Raw genomic sequence first — 20,628 nt, 5'->3', positions numbered from 1 at the left:
ACCCCTAATCTGCTGCCCCCAATGTCGCCGCCACTATATTATATTTATTAACCCCTAAACCTAAGTCTAACCCTAACCCTAACACCCCCTAACTTAAATATAATTAAAATAAATCTAAATAAAACAACAATTATTACCTAAATTATTCCTTGTTAAAACTAAATACTTACCTATAAAATAAACCCTAAGCTAGCTACAATATAACTAATAGTTACATTGTAGCTAGCTTAGGTTTTATTTTTATTTTACAGGCAAGTTTGTATTTATTTTAACTAGGTAGAATAGTTATAATAACTACCTAGCTAAAATAAATATAAATTGACCTGTAAAATAAAACCTAACATAAGTTACACTAACACCTAACCTACCCCTACAATTAAAAAAATTCCCTAAATTAAATATAATTAACTAAATTCAATAAAATTAGCTAAATTACAACCAAAACCCCCCACTAAATTACAGAAAATAAAAAACAAATTACAAGATCTTTAAACTAATTACACCTAATCTAATAGCCCTATCAAATTAAAAAAGCCCCGCCCCCCAAAATAAAAAAAACCCCTAGCCTTAACTAAACTAACAATAGCCCTTAAAAGGGCATTTTGCGGGGCATTGCCCCAAAGAAATCAGCTCTTTTACCTGTAAAAACATTTACAAACAATCCTCCCAACAGTAAAACCCGCCACCCACACAACCAACCCCCCAAATAAAACCCTAACTAAAAAACCCTAAGCTCCCCATTGCACTGAAAAGGTCATTTGTATGGGCATTGCCCTTAAAAGGGCATTTAGCTCTATTGCTGCCCAAAGCCCTAACCTAAAAATAAAACCCACCCAAAACACCCTTAAAAAAACCTAACACTAACCCCCTGAAGATCCACTTACAGTTTTGAAGATCCGACATCCATCCTTAAATGAAGCCGGGAGAAGTCCTCATCGAAGAGGCAAGAAGTCCTCAACAAAGCCGGGAGAAGTCTTCATCCATGCCGGGAGAAGTGGTCCTCTAGACGGGCAGAAGTCTTCATCCAGACGGCATCTTCTATCTTCATCCATCCGGCGCATAGTGGGTCCATCTTCAAGACATGAACATGCAGAGCATCCTCTTCCAACGACGACTACCCGACTAATGAAGGTACCTTTAAGTGACGTCATCCAAGATGGAGTCCCTTAGATTCCGATTGGCTGAAAGAATTCTATCAGCCAATCGGAATTAAGGTTGAAAAAATCCTATTGGCTGATGCAATCAGTCAATAGGATTGAACTTTAATCCTATTGGCTGATTCAATCAGCCAAGAGGATTGAGCTTGCATTCTATTGGCTGTTCCAATCAGCCAATAAAATGCGAGCTCAATCCTATTGGCTGATTGGATCAGCCAATAGGATTGAAGTTCAATCCTATTGACTGATTGCATCAGCCAATAGGATTTTTTCAACCTTAATTCTGATTTGCTTTGTAATGTAAAACTCATAACTACTGACTTTAATATGCGGTACTTTTTGGCCTCCCAGGACAAGCTCGTAATACCGGCACTTTGGAAGTCCCATTGAAAATAGACTATACGCAAATTGCGTAAGTTGATTTGCGGTAAGGCCAAAAACTGTGCGGTGCCCCTAAATCTGCAAGACTCGTAATACCAGTGGTAGTAAAAAAGCAGCGTTATAAGGCTTAACGCTGCTTTGTTACTCATAATGCAAGACTCGTAATCTAGCCGTTTGTGTTTACCACCTCAAATGGAAGTTTATTCCATGAATCCACCACACTTTCTGTAAAAAAATGCTTCCTCAAATTTCTCCTGAATCTGCTACCCTTTAACTTTAGATTGTGACCCCTTGTTTTGGCATCATATATTTGAAGGTTTCTATCATGTCACCTCTTTCCCTTCTATCCTCTAAACCAGGGTTCTTCAAACTTTTTTTCCCCAAGACCCAGTGCAATGATACCCCATACCTTTGCAAACATAGTTTAAAGCTTGATCTTGAATTTATGAATATACTGAATATACATTATTTTCTAAATATACAACAAGAAAGCAGGCAGGCTAATGTAAAGTCATATATATATATATATATATATATATATATATATATATATATATATATATATATATATATATATATATATATATATATATATATACAGTATCTCACAAAAGTGAGTACATCCCTCACATTTTTGTAAATATTGTATTATATCTTTACATGTGACAACACTGAAGAAATGACACTTTGCTACAATGTAAAGTAGTGAGTGTTACTGCCTTTATAATATTTTAAAATATCTGTCCCCTCAAAATAGCTCAATACAAAGCCATTAATTTCTAAACCGTTGGCAACAAAAGTGTGTACACTTTTAAGTGGAAATTTCCAAATTGGGCCCAAAGTGTCAATATTTTGTGTGGCCACCATTATTTTCCAGCACTGCCTTAACCCTCTTGGGCATGGAGTTCACCAGAGATTCACAGGTTGCCACTGGATTCCTCTTCTACTCCTCCATGACAACATCACGGAGCTGGTGGATGTTAGAGACCTTGCGCTCCCCCACGTTCCGTTTGAAGATGACCCACATATGCTCAATAGGGTTTAGGTCTGGAGACATGCTTGGTCAGTCCATCACCTTTACCCTCAGCTTCTTTTGCAAGGTAGTGGTCGTCTTGGTGTGTTTATCATTTTGGAATACTGCCCTGCGGCCCAGTCTCCGAAGGGAGGGGATCATGCTCTGCTTCAGTATGTCACAGTACATGTTGGCATTCATGGTTCCTTCAATGAACTGTAGCTCCCCAGTGCCAGCAGCACTCATGCAGGCCCAGACCATGACACTCCCACCACCATGCTTGACTGTAGGCAAGACACACTTGTCTTTGTACTCCTCACCTGGTTGCCGCCTCACACGCTTGACACCATCTGAACCAAATAAGTTTATCTTGGTCTCATCGGATGGTTCCTGTAATCCATGTCCTTAGTCTGCTTGTCTTTAGCAAACTGTTTGCGGGCTTTCTTATGCATCATCTTTAGAAGAGGCTTTCTTCTGGGACAACAGCTATGCAGACCAATTTGATGCAGTGTGTGGTATATGTTCTGAATACTGACAGGCTGACCCCCCCCCCCACCTCTTCAGTCTCTGCAGCAATGCTGGCCACACTCATACGTTTATTTACCAAAGACAACCTCAGGATATAATGCTGAGCATGTGCACTCAACTTCTTTGGTTGACCATTGTGAGTCCTATTCTGAGTGGAACCTGTCCTGTGAAATCACTGTATGGTCTTTTTTTCAGCTCCTCAGAGAGTTCTTTGCTATGAGGTGACATGTTGAACTTCCAGTGACCAGTATGAGAGACTTTGAGAGCAATAACACCAAATTTAACACACCTGCTTCCCATTCACACCTGAGACTTGTAACACTAATGAGTCACATTTGGACATTTCCACTTAGGGGTGTACTCACTTTTGTTACCAATGGTTGTCAATGGTTTAGACATTAATGGCTGTGTGTTGAGTTTTTTGAGGGGACAGCAAATTTATACTGTTATACAGACTTTACACTCACTACTTTACATTGTAGCAAAGTGTCATTTCTTCAGTGTTGTCACATGAAAAGATATAATAGAATATTTACAAAAATGTGAGGGGTGTACTCACTTTTTTGAGACACTGTATATATACACACAGTATATATAAATAAATACACACAAATGTTGCTGGAGTAGGCAAGTGTTGCTGCCTAGTTCAGCGCTGCTCACACTGGAAACAAATGGGTTAAGTCGAGATGGCTTTACTTATCCCTAAGCTCAGCACCCTTTCCACAATCATATGTCTACCTGACTCAATCACCTCCAGGTCTTCTTCTGAACTAGAAGAGCTCCAACTTTAAATATCCCAGGCACAACCAACACACTGGGCAGGACACAGACACGTTCATACACAAGTAGCACTGTATTGCCATATATTCAATAAATCAGGGGAGGGTCACAAGCATACAGGTGGTTATTCCTCACCCCTCCACTTTATATCTAAAACTGTGCTCTCCAACACGGCATCACCTCTGCTTGGTGCTCCCTCTCTGACCCCACATTCTCTTTTAGTTTATGTTCAGGCTCCCTGCATTCTTCTTTTCACCAGCCTGGCAATCTATAGTTCCGGAGTAGCTTTGCCTCCCTAACTACTGCAGCGTGTTCAAAGCAGGCTGACTCTGGGACTTCTAACAGCCGCACCATATGTTTGCTGTGTTTATTTTGACAGGAGGGACTCTAACTGTAATAAATTTCAAGACCTAGCAGTTACACTCCCACATGAAGTAGAGGGTTGCTAATAAGCAAACCGTGCCTGCTCTGTAACAGTTAACACACTGACAACAGTAGCAAAACCACAGGTCATATCTGCTGCAAACAAGCTAAAGCAGGGAAACGCTTCCAGGCATGTACGTCTAGCATTATGCACACGGACCGCGAAAGGAAGGCAGTAGTCACATCATGATGAAATATATATATATATATATATATATATATATATATATATATATATATATATATTATCTATGTTTTAATAGCGCATACACAGTTAATAAAATACTGACTACTCTGTTTTCAGTAATTTAAAGGGAAGGTGCGCTCTGCTGTAAAAAAGGTATGTGTCTGCTCTGCCCCTGCTTCTCCACGACCCAGAAATCACGGTGTTGCGACCCGTGGTTTGAAGAACCCTGCTCTAAACTATACATATTTAGATCATAGAGTCAATCTTTGAACGTTTTATATTTTAGATCATGTACCATTTTAGTAGCCCTTCTTTGGACAGCTTCTAGTTTATTTATATCTTTCTGAAAATATTTATCAAGCCGTCAACTTACTTGCATTGGCCAGCACCAATACGTTCACCTAAGATCGCTTAACATCGCTGCCGTGGACCTGAATACGTTCTCCAAAGTTACAAAAAAAGCTGTCAAAAAGCTGCGCACCAAGTACGGGGCGATGAGCAGAAGACTGTGGTTAACTAACAGTCACCCACACTATACTATACTGTTTTACCCCAATACCGCCGCTCCCGGACACCGCCGCAACTAAATAAAGTTATTAACCCCTAAACCGCCACTCCCGGAGCCCACCGCCACCTACATTATACTTATTAACCCCTAATCTGCCACCCCCTACACCGCCGCCACCTACATTATGTTATTAACCCCTAATCTGCCCCCCTACACCGCCGCCACCTACATTATACTTATTAACCCCTAATCTGCCGCTCCCTACACCGCCGCCACCTACATAACACTTATTAACCCCTAATCTGCCCCCCTACACCGCCGCCACCTACATAACACTTAATAACCCCTAATCTGCCGTCCCCAACGTCGCCGCCACTATATTAAATGTATTAACCCCTAAACCTGTTCCAATCAGCCAATAGAATGCGAGCTCAATCTGATTGGATCAGCCAATCGGATTGAACTTGATTCTGATTGGCTGATTCCATCAGCCAATCAGAATATTCCTACCTTAATTCCGATTGGCTGATAGAATCCTATCAGCCAATCGGAATTCGAGGGACGCCATCTTGGATGACGTCACTTAAAGGAACCGTCATTCGTCGGGAGACAACGGAAGAAGAGGATGGATCCGCGTCGACTGCTTCAAGATGGACCCGCTCCGCACCGGATGGAAGAAGATCGAAGATGCCGCTTGGAGAAGATGTTTGCCGGTCCGGATGTCCTCTTCTTGCCGGATAGGAGGAAGACTTTGGAGCCTCTTCTGGACCTCTTCAGCACCGTATGCCAGGATGGATCGGTGATACCTGGATGGTGAAGACAAGGTAGGAAGATCTTCAGGGGCTTAGTGTTAGGTTTATTTAAGGGGGGTTTGGGTTAGATTAGGGGTATGTGGGTGGTGGGTTGTAATGTTGGGGGGGGGTATTGTATGTTTTTTTTTTACAGGCAAAAGAGCTGATTTTCTTGGGGCATGCCCCGCAAAGGGCCCTGTTCAGGGCTGGTAAGGTAAAAGAGCTTTTACATTTATTAATTTAGAATAGGGTAGGGAATTTTTTTATTTTGGGGGTCTTTGTTATTTTATTAGGGGGCTTAGAGTAGGTGTAATTAGTTTAAAATTGTTGTAATATTTTTCTAATGTTGGTAAATATTTTTTTATTTTTTGTAACTTAGTTCTTTTTTATTTTTTGTACTTTAGTTAGTTAATGTAATTGTAGTTATTTGTAGCAATTGTATTTAATTTATTTATTGATAGTGTAGTGTTAGGTTAATTGTAGGTAATTGTAGGTAGTTTATTTAATTAATTTATTGATAGTGTAGTGTTAGGTTTAATTATAACTTAGGTTAGGATTTATTTTACAGGTAAATGTGTTATTATTTTAACTAGGTAACTATTAAATAGTTCTTAACTATTTAATAGCTATTGTACCTGGTTAAAATAATTACAAAGTTACCTGTAAAATAAATATTAATCCTAAAATAGCTATAATATAATTATAATTTATATTGTAGCTACATTAGGATTTATTTTACAGGTAAGTATTTAGCTTTAAATAGGAATAATTTATTTAATAAGAGTTAATTAATTTCGTTAGATTTAAATTATATTTAAGTTAGGGGGGTGTTAGTGTTAGGGTTAGACTTAGCTTTAGGGGTTAATCCATTTATTATAGTAGCAATGAGCTCCAGTCGTCAGATTAGGGGTTAATAATTGAAGTTAGGTGTCGGCGATGTTAGGGAGGGCAGATTAGGGGTTAATACTATTTATGATAGGGTTAGTGAGGCGGGCTAGGGGTTAATAACTTTATTATAGTAGCGGTGCGGTCCGCTCGGCAGATTAGGGGTTAATAAGTGTAGGCAGGTGTCGGCGACGTTGAGGGGGGCAGATTAGGGGTTAATAAATATAATATAGGGGTCGGCGGTGTTAGGGGCAGCAGATTAGGGGTACATAGGGATAATGTAAATTGCGGCGGTTTACGGAGCGGCAGATTAGGGGTTAATAATATAATGCAGGTGTCAGCGATAGTGGGGGCGGCAGATTAGGGGTTAATAAGTGTAAGGTTAGGGGTGTTTAGACTAGGGGTACATGTTAGGGTGTTAGGTGCAGACGTAGGAAGTGTTTCCCCATAGGAAACAATGGGGCTGCGTTAGGAGCTGAACGCTGCTTTTTTGCAGGTGTTAGGTTTTTTTTCAGCTCAAACAGCCCCATTGTTTCCTATGGGAGAATCGTGCACGAGCACGTTTTTGAGGCTGGCCGCGTCCGTAAGCAACTCTGGTATTGAGAGTTGCATTTGCGGTAAAAATGCTCTACGCTCCTTTTTTGGAGCCTAACGCAGCATTTTTTTGAACTCTCGATACCAGAGTTAATTTTATGGTGCGGCCAGAAAAAAGCCCGCGGAGCGTTAACAGCCCATCTACCGCCAAACTCCAAATCTAGGCCTAAGATAGCTACAATATAACTAATAGTTGCATTGTAGCTAGCTTATGGTTTATTTTTATTTTACAGACAAGTTTGAATTTATTTTAACTAGGTAGAATAGTTACTAAATAGTAATTAACTATTTAATAACTACCTAGCTAAAATAAATACAAAAGTACCTGTAAAATAAAACCTTACCTAAGTTACAATTACACCTAACACTACACTATAATTAAATAAATTATCTAAATTAAATACAATCAACTAAATTAAATACAATAACCTAAATTAAATTAAATTATCTAAAGTACAAAACCCCCCCACTAAATTACAGAAAATAATAAACAAATTACAGAAATTTTAACTAATTACACCTAATCTAATAGCCCTATCAAAATAAAAAAGCCCCCCCAAAATAAAAAAAAACCCCTAGCCTAAACTAAACTACCAATAGCCCTTAAAAGGGCCTTTTGCGGGGCATTGCCCCAAAGTAATCAGCTCTTTTTACCTGTAAAAAAAAATACAAACAACTCCCCCAACAATAAAACCCATCACCCACACAACCAACCCCCCCAAAAAAATACTAACTAAAAAAACCTAAGCTTCCCATTGCCCGGAAAAGGGCATTTGGATGGGCATTGCCCTTAAAAGGGCAGTTAGCTCTTTTGCAGGCCCAAAGCCCTAACCTAAAAATAAAACCCACCCAATACAACCAATACAATAAAACCTAACACTAACCCCCTGAAGATTGACTTACCGAGAGACGTCTTCATCCAAGCCGAAGCAGAAGTGGTCCACCAGATGGGCAGAAGTCTTCATACAAGCCGGGCAGAAGTGGTCCTCCAGAAGGCAGAAGTCTTTATCCAGATGGCATCTTCTATCTTCAAGACATCCTCTTCGGCCGACGACTACCCGACTAATGAAGGTTAGTTTAAGTGATGTCATCCAAGATGGCGTCCCTTATATTCCGATAGGCTGATAGAATTCTATCAGCCAATCGGAATTAAGGTAGAAAAAATCCTATTGGCTGATGCCAATGCGGATGTCTTGAAGATGGAGCCACTCCGCACTGGATGGATGAAGATAGAAGATGCCGTCTGGATGAAGACTTCTGCCCGTCTGGAGGACCACTTCTGCCTGGCTTGGATGAAGGCGTCTCCCGGTAAGTCGATCTTCAGGGGGTTAGTGTTAGGTTTTTTTAAGGGTGTATTGGGTGGGTTTTATTTTTAGGTTAGGGCTTTGGGATGCAAAAGAGCTAACTGCCCTTTTTAGGGCAATGGGGAGCTTGTTTTTTTTTAGTTAGTATTTTTTTTGGGGGGTTGGTTGTGTGGGTGGTGGGTTTTTACTGTTGGGGGGGTTGTTTGTATTTTTTTTACAGGTAAAAGAGCTGATTACTTTGGGGCAATGCCCCACAAAAGGCCCTTTTAAGGGCTATTGGTAGTTTAGTTTAGGCTAGGGATTTTTTTTTATTTTGGGGGGGCTTTTTTTATTTTGATAGGGCCCTTAGATTAGGTGTCATTAGTTTAAATTTCTGTTATTTGTTTATTATTTTCTGTAATTTAGTGGGGGTTTTTTTTGTACTTTAGATAATTTAATTTAATTTAATTTAGGTTATTGTATTTAATTTAGTTAATTGTATTTAATTTAGATAATTTATTTAATTATGTGTAGTGTTAGGTGTAATTGTAACTTAGGTTAGGTTTTATTTTACAAGTACTTTTGTATTTATTTTAGCTAGGTAGTTATTAAATAGTTAATAACTATTTAATTACTATTCTACCTAGTTAAAATAAATACAAACTTGCCTGTAAAATAAAAATAAACCCTAAGCTAGCTACAATGTAACTATTAGTTATATTGTAGCTATCTTAGGGTTTATTTTATAGGTAAGTATTTAGTTTTAAATAGGAATAATGTAGTTAATGATAGTAATTTTATTTATTTAAATTAGATTTAATTTAGGGGGTGTTAGGGTTAGACTTAGGTTTAGGGGTTAATAAATTTAATATAGTGGTGGCGACATTGGGGCGGTAGATTAGGGGTTAATAAGTGTTATGTAGTTGGCGGTAGTGTAGGGGGAAGATTAAGGGTTAATAAGTGTTATGTAGGTGGCGGTGGTGTAGGGGGGCAGATTAGGGGTTAATAAGTGTTATGTAGGTGGCGGCAGTGTAGGGGAGCAGATTAGGGGTTAATAAGTGTTATGTAGGTGGCCGCGGTGTAGGGGGCGGCAGATTAGGGGTGTTTAGACCTGGGGTACATGTTAGGGTGTTAGGTGTAAATGTAACTTTATTCTCCCATAGGAATCAATGGGATATCAGGCAGCAGCGTACATAAGCTTTCGCTGCTTTCAGACTCCCATTGATTCATATGGCATCTGCCGCCTCCAGGGCGACGGATTGAAAACCAGGTACGCTGGGCCGGAATAGTGCCAAGCGTACCTGGTAGAAATTTGTTAACTAGCAAAAGTAGTCAGATAGTGCAAATTTGCATTCGGAACATCTGTAATGACGTAAGCATCGATCTGTGTCAGACTTTGACCGGCAGATCGTATGTTACGTCACAAAATTCTACTTTTGCCGGTCTGTAGGGTTTGATAAATAAGGGGAATCAGGCTTGTCACAATTACGCTGCAGAATTCCAGTGTATTTGCAGTTGATGGCTTGATAAATAGGCCCAATGGTCTCCAGAATTGTAAAAAGTATTCCAGATTTGGCCTAACTAATGATCTGTAAAGTGGCATATAAACCTTGCTATTTCTGCTACTAATACCTCTTCCAATGCAACCGAGTATTGGACTGGCCTTACTGGCTGCACTACTGCATTGTGTACCACATTTTAAATCATCTGAAATAATAATTCCCAAGTCCCTTTCTTCTTTAGTTAGAGTCAGTAGTAGTCATTAATGTACCATTGAGACTATAATTGGCCTTTGGGTTTTTGGATCCAATATACATAATTTTGCTCTTGGTAATATTAAATTTCAGATCACATTTATTTAACCAGTCCTCTTTTTTTTTTTTTAATATCACTGTACATTTGATCAATCCCTCCTGTAACATCTTTCCTGTTACAAATTTGTGTATCATCAGCGAACAAGCAAACCTTCCCCTTAAGCCCACTTCCAATATCACTTATGAACATGTTAAACAAAACAGGCCCAAGAACTGACCCTTGGGGAACACCACTAGTAACTGACACCCCATTTGAATGTACTCCATTTATTGAAACCCTCTGTCGTCTATCTTTAAGCCAGCATTCTATCCACTTAACAATCTTAGCATCTATTCCAAGGCAATACATTTTGTGATTGTGAATACGTTTGTTGTGTGGGACGGTGTCAAATGCTTTGCTAAAGTCTAGATATGCATTATCCACAGCTGCTCCATGGTCTATTATTTTAGTTACATGGTCAAAGAAAAGAATTAGATTAGTCTAACATGATCTTCCAGCAGTGAAACCATGCTGTCCTTTGTCTTCTAAGTTGTTTGTCTGAAGGAAAGATACAAGTCTTTCCTTTAAAAGAGTTTCCATTAATTTCCCTGCTATTGAGGTCAAACTGAGTGGCCTATAGTTAGCAGAATCTTCCATACTACCCTTTTTATGAAGGACTACATTGGCAATTTTTCAGTCTTTTGGAACAACTCTTGTTAGAAGTCACTGATTAAATAAATCCGCTAATGGAGTAGCTATTATAGTTTGAAGTTGTCTTAGAACCCTTGGATGAATATTATCTTGACCCACAGACTTATTTACTTTTATTTTTGATAAAGCCCTTGAAACCTATTCCTCTGTAAAAAGAAAAGTACTACTCACATTCAGCTAGATTATGAGTTTTGAGTGCTATAGGGATTTTAACGACTGCCATCATATCTATAGCGCTGGTATGATGAGTTTTCAGCAACTCTTATCCTATAGGCTGATTGAAATCTTTCAGCCAATAGGGATGCAAGGGACACCATCTTGGATGACGTCACTTGCATTGAAGTTTTATTTTGATCGGGCTATTAGATTAGGTGTAATTTTTATTTATTTTTTGATAGTTTGTTTCTTCTTTTTCGTGTAGTTTATTAATTATCTTATTAAATTTAGTTTAATTGTTAGTTTAAAATTAATTTATTTAATTTGACAGGTAAGTTTTAATTTAATTTTAGATAGGGAAATTGTAATTTTAATATAAAGTTAGGGGGGCATTAGGTTTAGGGGTTAATAGTTTATTTTAGTATATTTTGTTGTTGGGGGCTTTGGTTTAGGGGTTAATAGTTTATTTTAATATATCTCCTTGTGGGGGGCTTGCAGTTTAGGGGTTAATAGTTTATTTTAGTATATCTCATTGTGGGGGGCTTACGATTTAGGGGTTAATAGTTTATTTTAGTATATCTCGTTGTGGGGGGCTTGAGGTTTAGGGGTTACAAGGTTTATTATAGCGGGGGTGTGGGCGGACGGCAGATTAGGGGTTAATTATATTTAAATAGTGTTTGCAATGCGGGATGACGGCGGTTTAGGGGTTAATAGGTTTATAATAGTGGCGACAATGTCGGGGAGTGGCGGAATAGGGGTTAATACATTTTAATAGTGGCTGCGATGTCCAGAGCGGCAGATTAGGGGTTAATAAATTTATTATAGTTTTTGCAATGTGGGAGGGCCTCAGTTTAGGGGTTAATAGTTAGTTTATATGTGTTAGTGTACTTTTTAACACATTAGTTATGAGTTTTATGGTACAGCTTTGTAACATAAAACTCATAACTACTGACGTTAGATGATGGTACGGATCTTGTTGGTATAGGGTGTACCACTCACTTTTTGGCCTCCCAGGCAAACTCGTAATACCGGTGCTATGGGAGTCCCATTGAAAAAGGACTTTTTTAAAAGTGCGGTACTAACGTTGCGTGACTGGCTAAAAGACTTATAATAGCAGCGTTAGGGAAAATGAAGCGTTATGGGCCATAACGCTGCTTTTTCACTCGTAACGCCAAACTCGTATTCTAGCTAATTATTATTTACAGTAACATCCCTTAATAGAATCTCACTATCTTTACCATCTGTTGTAACGACTGAACAAAAGTAATCATTTAAACAGTTTGCTATTTGTTTATCTTCTTCCACTACTCTATCATCATTCTTGAGTCTAACTATCCCTCTGTTAGTTTTTCTCTTTTCACTGATATATCTAAAGAAGGTTTTGTCACCGTTTTTTACAGATTGTGCTATTTTCTCTTCTGCATCAGCTTTAGCCTTTCTGATTAACTGCTTTGTCATCTTTTGATATATTTTTTTGTCTTAACTGCATGTTCTACTTCTCTTGAAAACCAACAGGTACTTCCCAGTCTAACTTAATCATTTGCTACATTTTAGTATACAAATAATCCCTTTATCTCCAGATCTAAAACCACACTTCCGGAATTAAGGTAGAAAAAATCCTATTGGCTGATTGCATCTCAATCCTATTGGCTGATTGCGATCAGCCAATAGGATTGAAGTTCAATCCTGTTGGCTGATTATATCAGCCAATAGGATTTTTTCTACCTTAATTCCGATTGGCTGATAGAATTCTATCAGCCAATCGGAATCTAAGGGACGCCATCTTGGATGACGTCACTTAAAGTTATATTCATTCCGAAGAAGACGTCTTTTGAAGAGGATGCTCCACGCCGGATGTTTTGAAGATGGAGCCGCTCCGCGTCGGAAGGATGAAGATAGAAGATGCCATCTGGAGGACCACTTGCTGCTTGGATGAAGACTTCTCCCGGTAAGTGAATCTTCGGGGGTTAGTGTTAGGATTTTTTAAGGGTGTATTGGGTGGGTTTTATTTTTTAGGTTAGGGCTTTGGGCAGCCATAGAGCTAAATGCCCTTTTAAGGGCAATGCCCATCCAAATGCCCTTTTCAGGGCAATGGGGAGCTTAGATTTTTTTAGTTAGGGTTTTATTTGGGGGGTTGGTTGTGTGGGTGGTGGGTTTTACTGTTGGGGGTTGTGTGTATTTTCTTTTACAGGTAAAAGAGCTGATTTCTTTGGGGCAATGCCCTGCAAAAGGCCCTTTTAAGGGTTATTGGTAGTTTAGTTTAGGCTAGGTTTTTTTTTTTTTGTGGGGCTTTTTTTATTTTGATAGGTCTCTTAGGTGTAATTAGTTTAAAGGTCTGTACTTAGTTTTTTATTTTCTGTAATTTAGTGTTGATTTTTTGTGATTTAGCTAATTTAATTTATTTAATTGTATTTAATGTAGGGAATTTATTTAATTGTAGTGTAGTGTTAGGTGTTAGTGTAACTTAGGTTAGGTTTTATTTTACAGGTAAATTTGTATTTATTTTAGCTAGGTAGTTATTAAATAGTTAATAACTATTTAGTAACTATTCTACCTAGTTAAAATAAATACAAACTTGCCTGTAAAATAAAAATAAACCCTAAGATAGCTACAATGTAACTATTAGTTATATTGTAGCTAGCTTAGGGTTTATTTTATAGGTAGGTATTTAGTTGTATATAAGAATTATTTAGTTAATGATAGTCATTTTTATTTAGATTTATTTAAATTATATTTAAGTTATGGGGTGTTAGGGTTAGGGTTAGACTTAGATTATAGTGGTGGCGACGTTGGGGGTGGCAGATTAGGGGTAAATAAATGTAGGTAGGTTGCGGTGACATTGGGGGAGGGAGATTAGGGGTTAATAAATATAATATAGGTGTTGGCGATGTTGGGGGCAGCAGATTAGGGTTTAATAAGTATAATATAGGTGGTGGCGATGTCCGTAGCAGCAGATTAGGGGTTAATAAATATAATGTAGGTGTCAGCGATGTTGGGGGCGGCAGATTAGGGGATAATAAGTTTAAGATTAGGGGTGTTTAGACTCGAAGTTTATGTTAGGGTGTTAGATGTAAACATAAATTTTGCTTCCCCATAGGAATCAATGGGGCTGCGTGACAGAGTTTTACGCTGCTTTATTGCAGGTGTTAGACTTTTTCTTAGCTGGCTCTCCCCATTGATGTCTATAGGGAAATCGTGCACGAGCACTATGACCAGCTCACCGCTGACTTAAGCAGCGCTGGTATTGGAGTGCTGTATGGAGCACAATTTTGCTCTACACTCACTTCTTGCCTGTTAACGCCGGGTTTGTAAAAACCCGTAATACTAGCGCTGTAGGTAAGTGAGCGGTGAGGAAAAACTGCTCGTCAGCACCGCACAGCTCATAACGCAAATCTCGTAATCTAGGCGTTAATATTTACACTATATTCATATAGTGGTATAAATAAACACAGAGATATGAAAAACAACATTGTTTAGAACGAAAAAAAAAAAATTTAGGGACATGTAAATATGTTTGCAAAAGATTCAACATAACACACATATATATACAAGTATGTACAAAGATATATGTACAAATTCTAGCATTAATAATCATTTTAAAAAAAACATGAAATAAAGATATCATGATTTCTAGAAATACTAATACACATTAATTTATGTGAAGATATCATATACAGTATCAGATTTTTTGTATAAAAAATAAATAGAAAAATTACTTTCTATGAGATATTAATGTTTGTTCAGGTATAAATCTAGCTATTTCTTGGACATTAACAGATGAAAAATTAAAGATTAGCTTTACAAAAATGTGCTTGTTCATGGACAGTAATGAAATGGTATAAATAAAGTTGGAAAAAAAACCCAGACAAAACTGTCTTCATTTGATGGACATTCAGGGTAGATCATTTGATACGTAAGGATATCCACAACATCAATGTCTCCAATGCATGTTTTTGACAGACTTGTTGATAAATAAGGCCGTTGAATGTAGATTTGCGCCAGCAAATGAGTTGAGATTGACGCCTTGATAAATCGGCCCCATTGGGTTCATGTGCAAGCAAAATATTTTTACTTTCAACTTATAATAAGAGCGCTAGCCGACATGTGCAAAAAGCTTATTTCTTGCAGAGTTAGCACGCGAGCGAGATTGTCAAATACCACTCCATTTGCAATCTGGCTGACAATGTTTTTTCTATATGTATGAGCTTTAAAGTTAGGTATTACACCAAGGAACTTTGGGCTTATCTAAGTAGAAATATTTACATTTTGCTGATGCTTATATTGATGGATATAGTAATTGTGTATACTTTAGTTGTAATATGCACATATCATAGGGCTCAATATTATGTACACTTTTTAGTGAAATTGCTTTAGGTTTATATTTCTTTCTCTATACTGAGCACTAATACTGTTTCATATCAAGATGTGTGATACTTACTGTAAACCTTTTCAATGGATGATTATTAAATGGGTGGTTCTTTTTTTGTGCAAAATAAAGCACTTGGAAAATCCAGAGTGCCAGCTTTTTTATTGGACACATTATGAAAGACAAGGTGAGAGTATGCGCTCTATTTGTAGAGAGAGAGAGAGAGAGAGAGAGAGAGAGAGAGAGCTAGAAACAATAGTGACAATGGTATCAGACAGACTCAAATGTATGCGTATGCTGTTGGCATTCAGCGATGTCGGGTGGACATGATTGGCTACAGCGAATCATGTCCGCCCGCATTTGGTAAATTAGCTCCTATGTCTCTATTCATACCCTTTGGTTGCCTTGTTTCTAGCTTGTAAATCCAGAATATTTCTATTTTCTTTAGAGTTCAAAAATATGAGGTCTCAGGTGAAAAAAATGCTGCAAATGGAATAAGGGAAAGCGATACATACATAAAAATGTCTAAATATTTACGTATATGTATGCATATATACATACACAGTGACGTTACCAAATAGGCAGAGAATTACCTTTTGAACTAGATAGCCGCATCTCAGAGACATTTTTTATATGTAACAGTCCGTGATAATGGAGGTTCTTGCAATGGTGTATTCTCTTTTAGTTTAAGCCTGGTGATATCACTTTTTACTAATAAATCTTTTTTATCGGGGGGGCGGAGCTGGCTGCAATGGAGATGGTTGCTTAAGCCCAGAGCTCCTTGTTAAGAACCATATGATGCCAAAGATAAAAATGGTTCAAGTGTCCACAATCACCAAGCATGGTGTAATCAAGAGAGGAGTCCTCAGTGCTCCTTCTGATATCACTCTTGAATCACCCGGACAAACTACAGGCTCCATTTCTTCCCTACAGAGCTCCTGAACCCTCACCCGGTGGATTTCGAGTGGTGCAACATTTACATCAGAGGAGCTGCAGGCTATACAAGGATTTACTCCCTTCGAGTCAGCAACACATAAGTATGATCCCTGAGCCTTAGAGAGCTACCCTGGGGGTGCTGAGGATAAACATAGGGGGCTTATTAGGCAATATTACACCTATTTGGCAATGTTGTTGGGTACATCAGAGGGCAGGTAGCTGAGTTGTCTTCACAACAGTAATATATATTTAGATAGTAGTAGTAGATGGCGCTGGTCTATTGAATGATTTTCTCTAGTAAGTGAAGAGAAAAAAGGCTTGATGCATATATTGAAGCCATTTAATATGGGTGCAGTATACTCACTCCATAAGATGAATCTTTACAGCTGAAAGGGAACGTAGCGTCAGATGGCAAGAGTCCACAGGTTCCTGGAGTCAAATACTGAATTTTCAGGTTTATCCAAAAGTGGACGATAAATGAATAGAGACCCAAATGACAAAAGTATCCAGTGTATAATTGAAAAAAAATGTAGTAACTTACTCCATAAATAAGGAGATTCCAGCTCAGCAAAACAAGATCTTGACAATCTTTCAACAAAGGATAAAAGGTTTTATTTGCTCAACGCGTTTCAACGTATTACACATCTTTATCAAGAGCATACATTAAAACAAGTAAAACAGGTAAGTAAAACCAAGTATTGGGTGTGTTTGCTGTGGCTACAGGGCTGGTTTATATACAGGTGAACAATTAGTTCCAATTTCCTGTTGAGCACAGGAAATTGGACTCACAAAAACTTCATAAAATGTTTTGTTTAATGAAATTTCAAATATTGTCTCTAACATAAGAAATAATAAAAATATATAAATATGTGCACATATTTATTTATTTTTATTTTTATTATTTATTATGTTAGAGACAATATTTGAAATTTCATTAAACAAAATATTTATTTATAATCATGTTACTAGATTTGTGGGCTCTCACCATGAAATTTCCATAAACAAAATATTTATTTATAATCATGCTACTAGATTTGTGGGCTCTCACCATGATTCATATAAATGCACATAAATGTATTATTTCCTGCTATGGAAGTTACATATGGCTATGTCATTTGTTTGGGTAAGCACAACCATCTCAATCTTGACATTTTATTTTTATGTATTGTCCCTTTAATTAGGAGACATATAAGTTGCAATTTTTTTAAATTATTATAGTTAGTGTCACTGACTATATATATTGGGTTTTTCCCAAATCAGGTATTCATCTTCATATGGTCCCACAATGAATGTAATCTAGATGCATAATACGTCTATATGAGATGTAATAACATTGTGACAACGATCATAATTTTTTTAAACCCACAACAGTTAACGTCACTGCCAGTATATATTGGGCTTTTGCAAATCAGGCACTTTACTTGATATGGTCCTACAATAATCATAATTCAGACGTAGAATATCTCTACATGAGATGTAATAATATCGTGACAGTTTAATAGAATATTGAACCCCTTTTTTGTAATATGAATGTGCCGTACGGATCCCCTTTTTGAAATGTGAATGTAGCGTGTCACAAATGTTTCAGATTCATCCTGAAGAGCAAATACTGGTCACTTTTTTCCTGCTTTTGTTTCAGAATTATTTATCTTGTTTTATTGGCTGAGATGTATGTCTGATGTCATTCGGGACACTCCCTCTATTAGTACACAGAACTTTGACTCTTCCGGATTGATGCTTTCACCCTTGGATTATAGCCGTCCTCTGATTGGATAAGAAAAGCACATGACCACAGATCGGACCTGAAAAGGAACTGTTACACAACGGACTACTCGATTGAGGACTTTATACTAGTGTCTGTTCATTGGTCTAAATATCCAAGAAGTGTTTTGATTGGTTAAATAACGTATCAATACTAAACTAAGCCTCTATTTTTAAACTTTGATGGCTTTTTAATGATTTTCTTTAAAATATATTTTTCTTCATTTTTATTCTCAGGAATAGTTTACTATTGATGCATATATATAGTATTAAACATTTTATGAAGTTTTTTGTGAGTCCAATTTCCTGTGCTCAACAGGAAATTGGAACTAATTGTTCATCTGTATATAAACCAGCCCTGTAGCCACAGCAAACACACTCAATACTTGGTTTTACTTACCTGTTTTACTTGTTTTAATGTATGCTCTTGATAAAGACGTGCAATACGTTGAAACGCGTTGAGCAAATAAAACCTTTTATCCTTTGTTGAAAGATTGTCAAGATCTTGTTTTGCTGTGCTGAGCTGGATTCTCCTTATTTATGGAGTAAGTTACTACATTTTTTTTCAATTATATACTGGATACTTTTGTCATTTGGGTTTCCATTGATTTATAGTCCACTTTTGGATAAACCTGAAAATTCAGTATTTGACTCCAGGAACTTGTGGACTCTTGCCATCTGACGCTACGTTCCCTTTCAGCTGTAAAGATTCATCTTATGGAGTGAGTATACTGCACCCATATTAATTGGCTTCAATATATGCATCAAGCCTTTTTTCTCTTCACTTACTAGAGAAAATCATTCAATAGACCAGCGCCATCTACTACTACTATCTATCTATACACTGTCACAAGGGAGAGACTGCAAGAAGGCTGCGGTCTGACCTAAAGGAGAGTATCAGTTCTTAGTTCATTTGTACAGAATATTGTGTGTTTTTTTCCATCTTGCACCTCTGTATATTGTTTTCCTTTTAGTAATATATATTTACCTGCAGTAGGCCATACCAATACTGAAACGTTTAAAGTCTCCATCAGCAATAATTTTAGCTCCTGCAACCTCCAGTAAAGAATAAACTTTTTCAGTCACTACTGTGTATTACACTAATCCACACTATGGCTACTAAGAAAAATATAAAACCATCTAAAACTACTAAGTCACCGCAGTCTAAAGGGCAAACAGTAAGCTCTTTCTTTAGCCCCTCTGAAAGGAAGGAATTAGAGAATCTAAAAGCAAAAGATTTGTCTCCACAACAACCTGCTTCTTCCCAAGATGTCCCTATATTATCCACAGATGAACATACCCAAATCCCTACACATTTCTGTTCCTCCTTAGCCTCAACCCAGGATATTGCTACGATAGAACTTGTATCAGAGAAGAACTGATGGATTTGAAGCAAGACATGCACACACTGGGTTACAAGATACAATGAAAGATATGGAGAATAGGATTAGGAGGAAAAATATTAGAATACAAGGAACCCCAGAATCAGTCCTCCCAAAGGTCTTCCCTGTGTATCTTTCAGCCTTATTCCATCACCTAGTAGATGACCCCAATGCAGGCACTTTACTTGATATGGTCCTACAATAATCATAATTCAGACGTAGAATATCTCTACATGAGATGTAATAATATCGTGACAGTTTAATAGAATATTGAACCCCTTTTTTGTAATATGAATGTGCCGTACGGATCCCCTTTTTGAAATGTGAATGTAGCGTGTCACAAATGTTTCAGATTCATCCTGAAGAGCAAATACTGGTCACTTTTTTCCTGCTTTTGTTTCAGAATTATTTATCTTGTTTTATTGGCTGAGATGTATGTCTGATGTCCCTATATTATCCACAGATGAACATACCCAAATCCCTACACATTTCTTTTCCTCCTTAGCCTCAACCCAGGATATTGCTACAATAGAACTTGTATCAGAGAAGAACTGATGGATTTGAAGCAAGACATGCACACACTGGGTTTCAGAGTAGAGGCTTAAGAAGACCACAATATGGTTAAAGAGGATCTGACATCCATACAGGAGACCACAGAACATCAATCAGAGCTGAAACTTGTCTTACAAGATACAATGAAAGATATGGAGAATAGGATTAGGAGGAAAAATATTAGAATACAAGGAACCCCAGAATCAGTCCTCCCGAAGGTCTTCCCTGTGTATCTTTCAGCCTTATTCCATCACCTAGTAGATGACCCCAATGCAGGCACTTTACTTTATATGGTCCTAACATATAATGGGTGAGAGCCCACAGGGCACTTCGGCCTAAACCACCAGGCACAGCACTCCCCAGAGACATTATTATTAAATTTAAAAATTTCCAAGAAAAGGAAAATATTATGGCGGCATCAAGAAAGAAGCAACATGTGAG

This window comes from Bombina bombina, chromosome 2 (assembly GCF_027579735.1).
Source record: "Bombina bombina isolate aBomBom1 chromosome 2, aBomBom1.pri, whole genome shotgun sequence".
Classification (NCBI taxonomy): domain Eukaryota; kingdom Metazoa; phylum Chordata; class Amphibia; order Anura; family Bombinatoridae; genus Bombina; species Bombina bombina.
The sequence above is the reverse complement of the archived record's forward strand: the minus strand, read 5'-3'. Positions refer to the sequence as shown.